The sequence below is a fragment of the Camelus ferus genome, chromosome 1 (assembly GCF_009834535.1).
Source record: "Camelus ferus isolate YT-003-E chromosome 1, BCGSAC_Cfer_1.0, whole genome shotgun sequence".
Taxonomy (NCBI): Eukaryota; Metazoa; Chordata; class Mammalia; order Artiodactyla; family Camelidae; genus Camelus; species Camelus ferus.
Genome location: NC_045696.1, coordinates 102394955 through 102409006, shown reverse-complemented (window position 1 = coordinate 102409006; position 14052 = coordinate 102394955). Strand labels below are relative to the sequence as shown.

At 45.1% G+C, this 14052-nt stretch overlaps 1 protein-coding gene and 1 long non-coding RNA gene across 8 annotated transcripts in view; one reads left to right on the top strand and one right to left on the bottom strand.

Moving 5' to 3' along the window:
* SLC9A9 (solute carrier family 9 member A9) overlaps positions 1-14052 on the bottom strand; it is a 607055-nt gene that overhangs the window by 34846 nt on the left and 558157 nt on the right. The gene's annotated exons all lie outside the window — the stretch shown is intronic.
* Positions 1302-13757, top strand: LOC116665866. Of its 2 annotated transcripts, XR_004322617.1 has the most exons (5): positions 1302-1772; positions 3569-3842; positions 9631-9764; positions 12109-12265; positions 12792-13757. It is a non-coding gene; the product is annotated as an uncharacterized LOC116665866 (long non-coding RNA). The 2 variants fall into 2 exon arrangements; XR_004322616.1 differs by lacking the exon at positions 1302-1772 and having other exon boundaries at positions 3154-3842.

The following is a 14052-nucleotide window of genomic DNA, read 5'->3' as shown; positions in this document are numbered from 1 at the left end:
CTTGTACCTGTATCATAGGAGGTGAATAGCAAACAAAGCAGGGCAGGTGGAGTGCTTGGCATGCGAAGTAGCTTGTATACAGTGAATGCTAATAAATGCTAGATACTATTTCTTATTACTAGCTGTTATTATTTCCATTTCTAAAATCCTGCGATTCACTCTTGTGCCTATTCCCTACCTTATTGGAAGAAGGAGATAAACCTCCAGTGTTTCAAAATGTAAAAACTTTTTTACTTCCTAAATTTTTTTACTTTGGAAGGAGCATTGATCTAAAAGAATGCTCCTCAAACTTGAATATGCAACCAAATCACCTGAGGATCTTATTAAAATGCAGATTCAGAGTCAGCAGGTTTGGGGAGGGGCCTGAGATTCTGCATTTCCAAAGGGCTCTCAGGCGATGCCCATGCTCCTGGTCCAGCTCCTGGTCCATGGAGCTATGCTTTGAGTGGTGAGGCCCCTCAGCAGCCGCTCTTGAACTTGGTTGCATATTGGAATCATTTGGAGATTTTTAACAACCGCAGACCACACCCCGAACCAATGAAATCCCAATGCAAACATCAGTCATGGTTGAAACTCTACAGCTGATCCCAGGGTGTGGTTCCGACAGTGCTGGTTCTCAAAGTTCACTGTGTATCGAAGGGTTTTAAAAAACAATGGTGCTTGGGTTCCACTCAGAGTTTCCAATCTGGTCGAGGGTGAGGTCTGAGCATTAAGGTTTTCAAAAGCTCCCAGGTATTTTAATGAGCAGTAAAGTTTGAGGACCTCTCTCTAAAGTCCAAAGCACTCTTTAGTGAGGCAAAAGAAGTCGGATTGATGCATATTCCAGGAGCTTGAAGTAATTAATTTCCCTACAACGGGGCCCGCTTTCCCTAGGAGACTGGCACTGAAATATGGCCAAAATAAGAACATTTTTACTCTTACTTTAATGGCGAAAACCTGTTTAACATCTGCATTCAGGAAGCTGTGTTGTACAGTAGCTCAGAAACAGGCCCAAGAGGGAGCACTCAGCCCCTAACCCTCTCCATCACGGCCTTCAGGGCGACCTTGGAAAATCTTTCAGTGCTTGTATTTCCACATTTTCTCATTTGCGAAACTTGGCTAATCCTACAAAGTGACCACAGGACTGGTGTATGGTCAGCTGTGGCTTCAAAAACACGCCTTCGTGTCTCTCAAATTGTTCTGACTTGCTGACTAAATCTGGACATCTATGCAAAATGCATATTTTGGGAGTCTTGAAAATCTGTCACATTTAAACTATAGGTGTCTCTCTCTCTCCTTTAAGGGTACGAATTCCTTCCTGTTCTATTCACGCAAAGTTTAGACTTAACGCAACCTGGAGATTCAGAGAAATCAACAAGAGAGCAGAAATGGTTTCTGAAGAGCCGTGGTGAGGAGACAGACAGGCCCTGCGGGGTCAGTCTTGTCCTTGACCCCTCGGTGGGAACGTCCCACAACTTTCCAGCGGCCCGCTCGGTCCCCCCGCCCAGGCTTCTCTGGATGATGGCCGTGCCCGGCTTTATGAAACAGGCTCCTGCATCTTCGTTTCCCTAGCACTTGGCACACTGCCTGGAACACAGCAGGGCTTAAGTGGTGCTGGTCCAACGAAGGGACGCAGTGGCAGAAAGAAGTCAAGTCAGGCAGCGTGGCAGAGCTGAAGGGTCCCAGAAGACAAAAAGGAAATGATATTGAAGAGAAAAGATATTCATGCTAGCAAATATTGAAGGGAATGAACTAAAGGGCTGAAAAAGCCCAATAAAGGAGATGCAGGAAAGGTGAGGGGGGCCTGAGTGAGGTTTGCGTGGGGACAGGGCCCCTGAAACAGCCAGAGGAAAGGGGGGAAACGACCAGAGAGATAGAACAGAGGTGACCAACACGGACTGAGGGCAGCGAAGACAGAGGACGGGAGCAGGGCGGGGAGGAAGGAGGCACGGAGGCAGGGAGCGCGGCCCTAGGGACACAGCTTCCCTCGGGCCAGGACGGTTGGTCCCCTCGCTGAGGATGGAAGGAGGGACTTGGCCTGATGAGGCAGAAGTGGGGGGAAGGGTCAAACTGGTGTGAGTGAAGTGGGTCACTATCAGGGTGGACCATGTTTTCTGGAACTGGAGATTTTCAAACTGCATAATCCTCTTTGTTCTCAGGGATCTTCTGTGAGACAGCACAGTCCCTCCCACCTCACAAATCCACCTCAGTTAAGCCCCAGACTTCCACGGCTAACACCACAGACGGCTCCTTGGCAGCCTCCCTGGCAACTGCCGGCCCTTTCCAGCCACCACATCCTGCCCCTCCCATCACAGAGCCCCCACTGGGTCTCTGGGCACCTCCCCTCCTGACTTCCAGGCTCTTCCGTCCACTGTGACACATGAACTCTTAAGCCACCTTCCTGTCCCCACGGACCCCCGTTCTTCCAGAGCCATGGGCTGCCTATCCGCGGCCTTTGTGCAGATTGGACACGGGCAGATGAGTTAGAGAAAGTGCAGGGAGCATAAAACAAGACCTGAGTCACAGAGCCAGAGACTCTGCGAAGACGCTGTGTGTGTGTGTGTGTGTGTGTGTGCGTGTGCGTGTGTGTGTGTGTGTGTGCACGTGCGCCCAGGAGCGTTGGGGGAAAGCTGCTCATTGAAAGTGATGTTTGAACTGAGTTTTCAAAGATAAGCAGATGTTTCCCCGCTGCAGGTGGCTTTTTGGTGGGGAAGGTGGGATGAGGGGAGAGAACTGCCGTGGAGCAGGAACAGCAGGTGCAAGGAAGCAGAGGTGGGAAACAGGACAACAGCCAAGGCTGCCGGAGAGTTTGTGCGAATGGCCGTTAAGAGGGGACCCAGTGGTGGGGATGAGGTTAGAGCAGGTGGGAAAGGCCAGGTAGTGAAGGAACTTGAAGGCCAGGCTCAGAGCCAGACGTCACCTTATAGGAAATAGGGAGTGTCCGGTTTGAGGCAGGGATGAAACATGGAATTTGCATTTGAGGATGGTTACTTTGGAATGGTATCACTATTTGTTTTTTATATATGAGCAAACTCAGCCTCAAAGGGGTATTTATAAATGATGTGTTCCACGTCACATCTTTCAGGTCATGGCAGAGCCAGAACCTGACTTCATTTTGTTGCGCTAAACCTGGTGAGATTTTCCCTTGTAGAGCTTGCTAGGCCCAGCAAGGGCTCAAAAGCCAAAAATTGCTAGATTCAGACCTGTTCAGATAAGGCCCCTTGGGCCCCTAAAGACGTGATTAAAAAAAAATCTAGTTCCTTCATTTCTCAACAGAAAGACTTTATTCATACCAGGTTAGTCTTTAGAAAGCTAAACCAAAATGCTCCGCTGGGTATGTACTGGCACTGATTTCCAGAAAATATTTATATTGTCAGCTAGAAGAGGGAAACTGGGGGAAAGAGGACTCAGTGAGGTCTTAGATCTCTGTGGGGAGACAGCAACTACAGTCAGTTCTCAGTGGCCACTGGAATGATGTACCCAATGGTTTTGGTTTGTGACTTAAACATAACTTCGTACGAGGTCTGCTTATGATAACAAAATGAAATTTCTTCAGTGTTTTTCTCCTTTTCCTGTTTCCTGTACACAGGTGAGATTTCTACCAAACAGCCTCAGGGAAGAGAGAGATGAGAAAGAGCCTTGAAAATCCAATTTCTGGGGTTAATCTTCTGAATCACTGGTGGCCGAGCCTTCCAGGAAACACCCACTCTAACGGCTGTGTCTGGGAAGTGCCTTTGTTTAACTCGAGAAGCGAGAAACATACGAGTTAACAGGGGACTGCATCCTGTGTCTGAGGTGTGAAACATAGAGAGGAACCCAAAGTCTCTCAATCACCTGGAGTTTTATAAGAGAGGCACTTTGGGGTAAGTGGGAATGTTTATACCTTGTTTACACTTGACTTCATCTTGGTGGCATTCAGGCCTTGGTCAAGAACTTGGCTGCAAGTTGACAGACTTGATAAAAGTCCAGCCAAGGCTGGTTCATAAATGAGACATCCAAGGTTTATCTTCAGAGTAGCCAATAAAATGCTATTATCACCGCTGATAAGGTTGAGTCTCTGAGATTTCTCTCAATAAAGATAATGCAAATAATAATGACTTCCCAGAATGTTTCCTCAGACATTCTAAATCTATCTCTTATCAGCAATTTTTTAAAAAGGCTGGTTTAACATCTTCCCTTCCTTCTAAAGTATTCCTATTAAAATTTAAGTCCAGTGACATTAAATGCCTCAGTTTTAAACACAGATCTTTCCAAAGATTGATTGTTTACAAGACCAGATGAAGAGGATTCCCACCCTTAGGTCACAGCTCCTCTATACACACACACACAGACACACATACACAGACACACACACAGACACACCCACACACACTGGCAATCTAACTCCTCCTGCTGGGTGCCACTTGGCTCTGCTTATACCTTTATTCCTCAGGGTCAACCAGTTGATTTGGGTCTATGAAGAACAACTTTGGAGAATAATTTATATTTTGATATCTGATCCTGGACCAGATGTCAAAATGATAATTTTTGGGATTAAGAAAAAGATTCCCTTTCCCTTTGCTCAGAAGGTGACAAGACAAAGTTACAGCTTTTATATCCATATCTGTGTGCTTAACAATCCTAATGCCGATGTTGTGGGCCATGTGGGTAGACTGGGAAAGGAAGAGTTGGGGCCAATTTTTTAAAACATCTCCACTTGCCAGTAAGCTCCATGAAGGCTGGGACAGCCTTCTCGCTGATGAATCACCAGGGTCTAGCACACGTATAGGTACCTGGTACAAGCTTGGTAAGTGTCTCTTCAAAGAATTACATAAAACCTGGCCCAGGACATAAGCATCTTCTACCTGGGATGCTGCCAACGCCTATCTCCCTGCTTGCCCTCTTGTCTCTCAACCCAGTGCCCACACTGTAGCCAGAGTGAAGGTTCTAAAAAATATGTAAGTACTATGGTCGTGGAAGCTGGGGAACTTGGCGCCTGCTCGGTCTGGTCTCTGCTTCCCCACAGCCTTGCCTTTCCCTGCTCCGGGCCTTTCTCAAACATGTTTTTTTTCCTTTCTTCTTCCTTCTCTTTCCTCCTGGCCTGAAAACATGCTGTTTTCTTCCCCTGGTCATGTCTCTGCCTCCTTCAGGTCTCAGCAGAAATCTTCTTCCCCCAGGTGACCCTCTGCTCTCCGTCCAAAGTTGTATCGACCTGTTTTCCCCTCTCCATCTACTTCTATAACACTTTTGGGGTCAGAGTTTGTTCTTTCTAGTAGAGGGTAGCTGGGACAGGCTCCTTAGAGCAGATTCAGCACAACTTTTCCCAGCTCTGTATTCAGATACCTCACATTGGTAGACTGACATCAGCCTCAGTGGAAATAGTTACATCATGGAAATTGGCATATGCTATAATGTAGTTTTTTACTTTTTCTCCAGAAAGCTGGTTGTTAAACATTTATTCGCACACCATTGGTTAGTCCCACAAGAGCTGAAGTTATCCTGGTCCCTCCCACCGAGGCTGGTTCATAATAGGGTTCTTTAAAATTTTATGGAATTAAATAAGCATAAACTGAGAGTTTCAGGGTCACCATATTGAATTGTGCTCTATCTATCTATCTTCATATAAATATGTGATCTTTCATTTTGATAATAACCTTATGAACTTAGTATTGTATCTCTTGTATTTCAAATGAGGAGGGTTAGGCTCAGCAAAGTCAGTGACTTCCCCTAACGTCAGAGAGTGAATGAGTTGAAGATCCCTTGAGTGTGCGCCTTGGGGCTCTGCTCCAGCCTCCTGCCTGCAACTCTTGGCTGACTGCACCCACGCTGTCTCCAGCCTGGCCAAGGTACTGAAGATGGACTGCAGCCTGACTGTTCCCACACAGACTGGTCTCTCTGGATTCACTTGCCTGGTCCCCAGTCTCACACTGACAGTGGGTTGACTGCCCACTCTCTGTCTGGGTCAAGGTCTCCAGATGGCTTTCTGGATGAGCCCTACCTTTGGGGATCTACATGTGGCCCAGTGGACAGAGGACATGGCACAACAGATGAGGTCTGGGAAGCCTCCAGAGCTCCAGGCCTGCAACTGATCAGTAAGCATCTCTTCCCAGTTTGCCCTGAACTTCCCCAATGTTAGCACTGAAAGTCCCATGTCCTGGGAATCCCCTACAGTCCCAGGTAATCTGGATGGCTAGTCACCCTACTCAGAGCACAGAGCAGTCTGAAGCCATCAGAGGAAGGGACATCCCAAAGGGGCTCTGACAGCACAGCCTCCACTTAGCCACTCCCTCGGTCCACCTTCACACTGCCTGTGACTCCGCGTGTCTGCGTCCCTACCTACATGAGTGGCCAGGACCAAGAATAAGCCATTTAATTTCTCTGTCTCTGTTGCTACATCTATAACACGGAAATAATGAGGACCAGGTACATAATTTGTGAGGCTCAGTGTGAAATGAAAATGTGGGGTCCCTTGTTCAAAAACTATTAAGAATTTCAAGATGGTGACTGCAGACCCAGGGCCCTTCTAGGGGGTGGGCCTCTCTGTGACTCCACTGGTCTCAAGCCCATGAAGCTGGACCTGGAGATGGATAACACCTCTCATCCAGAGTTGTGGGGCCCAAAGCATCAACAGCACTGAGCATGGTGCCTTGCCAGGGAATGTTCAGAGGGTGGGGTGACTGTTGCTGAGGTCTGGCCTGGCTTCCCCGGCTTGCTCAACCTCTTTTGGAACAGGTTCCTGAATTCTTACCTTGACAGTAATGTGAATTGGGTGATCTTTTGTAAGTCACTTCAGCTTTTCTAGGCTCAGATTTTTCCCTCTATAAAACATGGGGATTGCAGGAAATCTCTAAAGAGCTTACCAGCTTTAAATCTGTTTTGGCCAACTCCATGACATTTATACATCCGAGCAAGGTCTTAATGTTCTTTTGAAAGCAGTTTCTCCCTCCCTGGGTTTGCTGAGATTCTATTTGGCCTTCAAGCTCCGTTCATATCAAAGAGTCTCTCTTTCCAACCTTGAATACATAAATCAAGGGTTTTTAGATTATTCCTAAAGTTCCTCTAATTCAAAGGTCAACCCATTTTACACGTGAGCAGTCTGAGGCTTGAGTTGGCTGGCTGCCTCGCCTGGGGCCATGTAACAAGATGGAGGAGGGCAGGGATCAGCCCTGCTCCTCCACAGTACTATACGACTTCTTTCCTGGCTAAGGAAACACCAGAGGACATCTTTATAATCATACTTTGCCATTATTCTTTCCTGAAAAATTTCTCATAAAAACAAAGAAGTAGAAAAACAAAACAAAACAAAACAAAACAAAACAAAACAAAACAAAAGGAACTTCATTTAGGCTGGTTAGATGATTTTTTTTTCCGAGTATTTTTGTTCCTGTTTTCTCAAGCCTAGTCCACCTGACCCAGGCTTGCTTTCAGAATTTCTCTAATAGTTTCTACTTAGTAAGGACAAGGGTTTCCCCACTCCCCATCTGAGGGTAGGATTCCCAGACCCTTTCTTCTCACGTTTCTGCACTCTGGGGCGAACAAACAGATGTTTCTCTAAAAGCACATCTTCTTAACCTTTTTTTCCCCTCTATCTCAACTGGTCTTTGGGGGATATCTAATCCCCCCCTTAAGAGAAAAGGTTGAAATGAAAGAAGGAATGTTCTCAGCCATGCCCTGGGTCTGGTCTGAGTGAATTCCCACTAGATCTCTCCATGGGGCATCTGGTCATGTGCCTGGTGGTTGGAAAGTTTTGCTCTTCCCAGGGGTGAGAGTTAGAGAATAAAAAAATGTCTCTGTTCCTGGAAATACTGTTACTCCCTAACATTGTGCCCACCCTCCTTCGTGCCAGTCCTCTCACTGAGGGATCCTTGGCTGGACCATGGGCTCCAGCTCACTTTTTTAACTGATATATTTTTCAATTTAAGGTTGTGCTTTTCACATGAACTGGCTCAGGGCCAAACAAAACACGTATTGTTTCAGTGGGAGTGAAGACTGTAATTTTAGGCTCTTTGTTTCACCTGCCCTTCTTCTGCTGCAGTGGTGCTGAGCTGACAGATGCCACAGGGTCAGCCGAAAAGGGTTTTTTGTGCCACCCTCAGCATTCACTGAGATTTAGGGCAATATGCCATTTTCTTCATTTTCAAACAGCTTAGAAAGGAAGCCCAAAGGCTCACATTCCAAGGAACTCTAATTTGCCAACCAGTGCGGATCAGCCCGCGAATAAGGTTGTAAACTAAGAACAGTTTCCACTGGGCACTCTCTTCCTTTTCCATAGGGCTGGGTAATAATCTCCTTTCTAGGAGAAAGCCACATACAGCTGGAGCTGCTCTGAATTTTCAACTGGTATCAGGCCAACGTGAGGGCTGAGAAGCTTGGAGTGAAATGCGGGGGTGGTGTGGCCTTTACAAAACAAACCCAGAAAGTCTTGCACTTTTTTTTTTTTTTAAATGATCCCAGTTTAGAATCTAGGTTTGCACCAATTTCAGAAATGGATATTTCCTGCTTCCTGCTCCCATCCTGACACCAGGGATGCTTTCTAGTTGTAGAGATTGTAGAGTTGTGGAGTTATGGTTGTTTAGGTAGATGGAGCATCCCCTAGGGGACTGAAAAAACGAAGGTGCGAACCCTGTGTGTGCAGAGAGGGCAGCCCTGAGAACTGGTGTATCCACAAGGACCTGTGTCTCCCAGGCTCACGAGACTGTGTAAACACTACTAAGTGCAGGCGGTCATAATTTTCATGAATACAAAGTCAGAAGAAAAATTGAAGTTCTGGAAAACTATTCTCGTCCTCACATCCTCCAGGGATGCTTGAATGTCCTCAAGTCGGGCTGGATTGTTTATTTGGGAGGACGTCAGATGTCCTTAGCCTCCTCATATTAGAGATCAGAAAATGGGCACCCAGAAAGGTTGAGTTGCCCGAGGTTGTAAAAGCGCTCTGTGTAAACAAGATGATTTCCAGAGAACTTTCCCCACCTAGTACAGCCAAGACTAAAACTGGCTTCTTAAGTGCCCCACGCAGTTAGTGGGAGATGGCGGTCCTTTCTTTAAAAGTGAGTTTGCTGTGCACTCACTGGCCCTTGGTCAACTGCCTTGTTTCTAGTGGCCAGGGTTCTTACTCGCCCGACACCTCTCTCCTGTAGGAGGGTTTATACTTTAGCAATAAAGGGAAGGATGTCTCAGTGAGCAGAAAAGATAGTGAAACACTTTTAATAGCCAGAAACCAAAATAAATATGCCTTGATAGTTCAGATTTCAACCTTTTGGGTCTCCCTAGGGAAGAACTTACACGGCTGGTGAAGTGGAAAGACAGATTATTTTGATATGGGATCATAAATATTCTACATTAATAAATTAATGTACCTACTTTCCCTAGGTTATGACCTTCTCTTACAGTTAGCTGGGAAATTTAATGGAACAAAACTATTTAAATACCATGCACTCTCATACATTTGTATAGGACTTAACAGTTTAATGAGAATATGATGTTTCATCTACTCTAAATGTCTGTTTTGTGAGGTATGTGTTCCCATTTTCACAGATAAAGAAATTGAAAGCATGGGAAAGAATGACTTGCTCAAGGGCATACGATTAAATGGCAGATGTGAGACTTGACCTAGGGTCTTTTTATTCCAGCTCAAAATTGTCTTTCCATCTTAAAATAATGCAATTTTTCTAGGTTATGAGAAATTCTTCTCTTGGATCCGGGGAAAAGCAGCCTTCACTCCCAGGCAGGTTGGATGCTCCTACACCTTTTACCTTGTAGAACTAACAACAGGGGGATTAGGACAAGTGAAGTTGTATTAGAAGCAGGTATGTCGTGTCTTATTACATGAAATAAAAATATTGGGAAAATGCCTCTTTTAATTATGTTGACAATGGTGGGGAGAGGAGCTATGTTCTGAATGTTCTTTTGTTTTGCCTATTGCTCTGGCTTTGCTCCCCTGTGGCCTGAATACCAACACTAAACATTATGAGACTCGAGTGAGGGCAGCCAGTCCATAGTTCAGTTTCTCTGAGATCCTCCTAAGTTCAGTCTTAGAAAATATATTTCAGTTTCCTACCCAATGGGGAAAAGTTAAATGCATTAGTCCTATTGAGGGATGAGACACATTTTATTTGTCTACCAGAAGGTGAAAAAAGCATTAAGCTCCAATCCTCCTGGAGGAACAAAATCTGAATGCTGACAATTTGGTCTGTTAAATCTTTTTCAAGTTATAGAGAATCAACCCCTCTACCCCAGAAAAATACTCAGTTGCCCTCTTTCAGTGCCAGAGGATGTGGTGCAACCTACTTCTGTCATTTGCTGAACAAGGACTGATGGGTAGGTGTGTGGGTTAGGGGCAGTGCTGGATGGTTGAAACTGTATTGCAACAAGGCTCAATCCAACAGAAAGTCAAAGGAGCAGGAATAAACTTTGGAGGAAAAACAGAAATGGTTGCCAAAAAGTTGACCCTCAGTTGTAATGTCACAAAAGCACCTCTACAAAAGGTCTGGCTTTGATGTTTTCAGAAGCATGGGTATTTGTCTGGGAAAAGACTGTTCTCAAAGCTTTACTCCAACCTCCATCTGACTACCTCTGAACTTGTCCCAAAGGAGAGAAGCAGGTTAGCTGCTTGATGTCACACAAAGGCAGTACACATGGCCTTTCCAAGTTGGACACTGGGTGGTCAAGAGGCCAGAAGATGAGGGGGGACCCAGTGAAGTCATCTGTTCCATCATCCTGCCTTTCTGTCTAGTAGATGAAGACCTACCTTGCTTTCACAGCTGATAGAGAAGTAATATTCTATACCCTCCTCTGGCAACTCATTCCTTGGGTAGCAATCTCAGCTTCCTAGAAGATCTTCTAACTTTTAAAAGGGTCTCTCATATTGCACATGCCTTCAGTGCAGCTGGCTACTATTTTCTGATATTATTATTATTATTTGGGGACTAATGTTATCCCCCTCACACCTCTGACCATTGCTCAGCCCAAGATGGCATCTCATGCTTGTGACAACACCTGTCTTATGTTGCTGATTCAAAGAATTCCCCAGTCAATCTTCCATCCCAGAGGACAAGCTTTTCTTAAGATTACACCTCTTCTGACAACCTAAGGACTGAGAGAAAATATTTGCAAATGATGCAACTGACAAAGGCTTAACTTCCAGAATATACAAATAGCTCATAAAACTCAATAATAAAAAAACCAAACAATTGAATCAAAAAATGGGCAGACCTAAACAGACATTTCTCCAATGAAGACATACAGATGGCCAACAGGCAAATGAAAAGATGCTCAATATCACTAACTATCAGAGAAATGCAAATCAAAACTACCATGAGGTATCACCTCACACTAGTCAGAATGGCCATCATTAAAAAGTCCACAAATGATAAATGCTGGAGAGGATGTGGAGAAAAGGGAACCCTCCTACACTGTTGGTGGGAATGTAGTTTGGTGTAGCCATTATGGAAAATAGTATGGAGATTCCTTAAAAAACTAAAAAAGAGTTACCATATGATCCAACAATCCCACTCCTGGGCATGTATTTAGAGAAAACTCCAATTTGAAAAGATATATGCACCTCAATGTTCAAAGCAGCACTATTTACAATAGCCAAGATATGGAAGCAACCTAACTGTCCATCAACAGATGAATGGATAAAGATGTGGTACATATATCCAATGGAATATTACTCAGCCGTAAAAAAGGAATGAAATAATGCCATTTGCAGCAACATGGATGGACCTAGAGATGATCATAGTAAGTGAAGTAAGTCAGACAAAGACAAATATCACATAATATCATTCATATGTGAAATCTTAAAAAATGAGACAAATAAACTTATTTACACAACAAAAAGATTCACAGACATAGAAAACAAACTTATGGTTATCAAAGAGGAAGGAGGGAGGGATAAATTAGAAGTTTGGGATTAGCAGATACAAACAACTATATACAGAATGAATAAACATGGTCCTACTGTATAGCACAGGGAACTATATTCAATAGCTTATAATAACCTATAATGAAAAAGAATATGAAAAGGAGTATGTATATATGTACAAATGAATCACTATGCTGTACACCAGCAACTAACACAACATTGTAAGTCAACTATATATCAATAAAAAAAAGATTACATATCTTCTTTTTTCAAATTTCCTCTTTCAGGTTATTCTCTGGGCAAGAGGTCTAATTCAACTTGTGAGATTTTGATGAAGCTAATAATATTATACAGGAAACAGCACAAAGGCTGAGGAGGTTTTAAAAAAAAAAAAAGAAAAGAAAAAGAAAAAAAAGAAATAATTGATCTTCTACTGTGGACCAGGTAACCCTCACAGCTAATCCTCAGGATGGTCCTTCAAAGTGAGTTTGGCTGTTGCTGGTTGCGTAGTTGAGGAAATGGAACTTCAGTACCACTGTGAATAGAAGAACCACAGTTCAGTGTCTTGCTGATTCTAAGGCCAGACACTCAAGGAGGATGGGGCCCAGTGATGGGAAAGGGGCCCATCCCCAAGGTTAAATCCTGTCCCTGCTTCTTTTTTTTATTTTTTAGTCTGCCTGTAGCCATAGGAACATAGCTCCACAGGTAACAGAGCCAGGGCTCAGCTGCTTAGATCAGCAGAATGATCTAAGCTACAGCCCTGCTCCGTCCTGGAGTCACAATGGCCAGAAGGCAGGCCACTGCTGCCTGTCATAAGATTTCTTCACTTTCTCTTACCAGAATGTCAGTAGTTCTATTTTTTCCCTGAATCCTCCCCAAGTGTTACTACCATTCTACAGATAGAGAAACCCATGTCCTGAGAACAATGAAGGAGTGAAAGTTCATAATCTTTTGACCTCTTGGCTTTCAGGGAACACTTGGGTCTTCCTCATTCTTCCATTCTGGGTCGAGGCCGTGCCGCATGCCTTGCTTCTCCTGGATTGGTCCTGGAAAATGGCCCTGGCTAGGATGCTGGCCTTCAAAGTGGAACTGCCACTCATGGGAAGTGGAAGCACAGAGCGGGGAGGCAGAGAGTGGCAGACTCGGCCTTGATCCCACACGAGCAGAAGCTGTCTCCAGGGAGTGGCCATGCCCGGCCTCGGCATGGAGCTGATCACGCCACGAGACCTGCCTCTGCGAGACTGAGGATGTGGGTGTGCACAGGTAGGGTGGAGAGTGAGTTCAGCAATCCCTCGGGAGCTTCCGCTGTCCTTGTGTCCACCTCCATCACAGGACTTAACTCCCTGAATTATGACTTTCTAAGCTCATCTCCCGACTGGACTATGAGCAAATTAAGAACAAGGTTTATATCTTCTCATTTCCATCCCTAGCAGGAGGCATAGTTTTTAGCACATAGTAACCGTTAAATAAATAAGTATTGGACGAGTGGAAGGAGAAAGCTGGCTGCCTCATGTAGCTCACCTTCCTTACTGCTGAGGTCACACACTGCTCTGTGTCACTGGATGTCAGGGTCCCATGCCCCACCGGCTCGCCTACCTCTCCCCACAGCGGTCTGGCCCTTCTCCCCCTGAACTGTCCCCACTGAGGGCTGGCCCGGGAAGAGAGGGAAGCAGTCCAGCAGACAGAGTCATATGAATAGGCATTATGAGTACGCTTTGGGGGTGGGGAGCGAATGGTTTGAATTATAGTTTTCCCCATTTGGAAGGGGGGGGGCTGTGTGAGTGACACACAGCAGCTGTTTCCACTTAAAATTGATTAGCAAGTATCACTACAAATGAACTCAGAATTTAAAACAAAACTCCATGGAAACGAATCCATCTAAATCATTCTAAATGGGTTGCAGGAAAGAAGTTGCTCCAGCTGAAGCAAAAAGAGCTCCCTTAGTCCTGCTTTTCCCCTACTGGCCAGCCTGTCTGGAGGCTATGGTTCCCCATGTCACAGAGATAAAACGAATTCCGATTTTTTTTTCACTGGCTGCTTGTCCCAAATTTTAACTGGTCCTGAGCAAATTCCCTGGCACTATCTGTAAAGCTGGAAGTAAAATGCCACCTGAGACAGAGGCAGCCAGGCTGGCCTCACTCCGTTTTGGGGCAAGAGCCACACTCTTGTTGATGAACCTCAGAGCAGCCCTTGGGACTCTCAGAATTGGTCTGTTACAGCACTCAACAGTG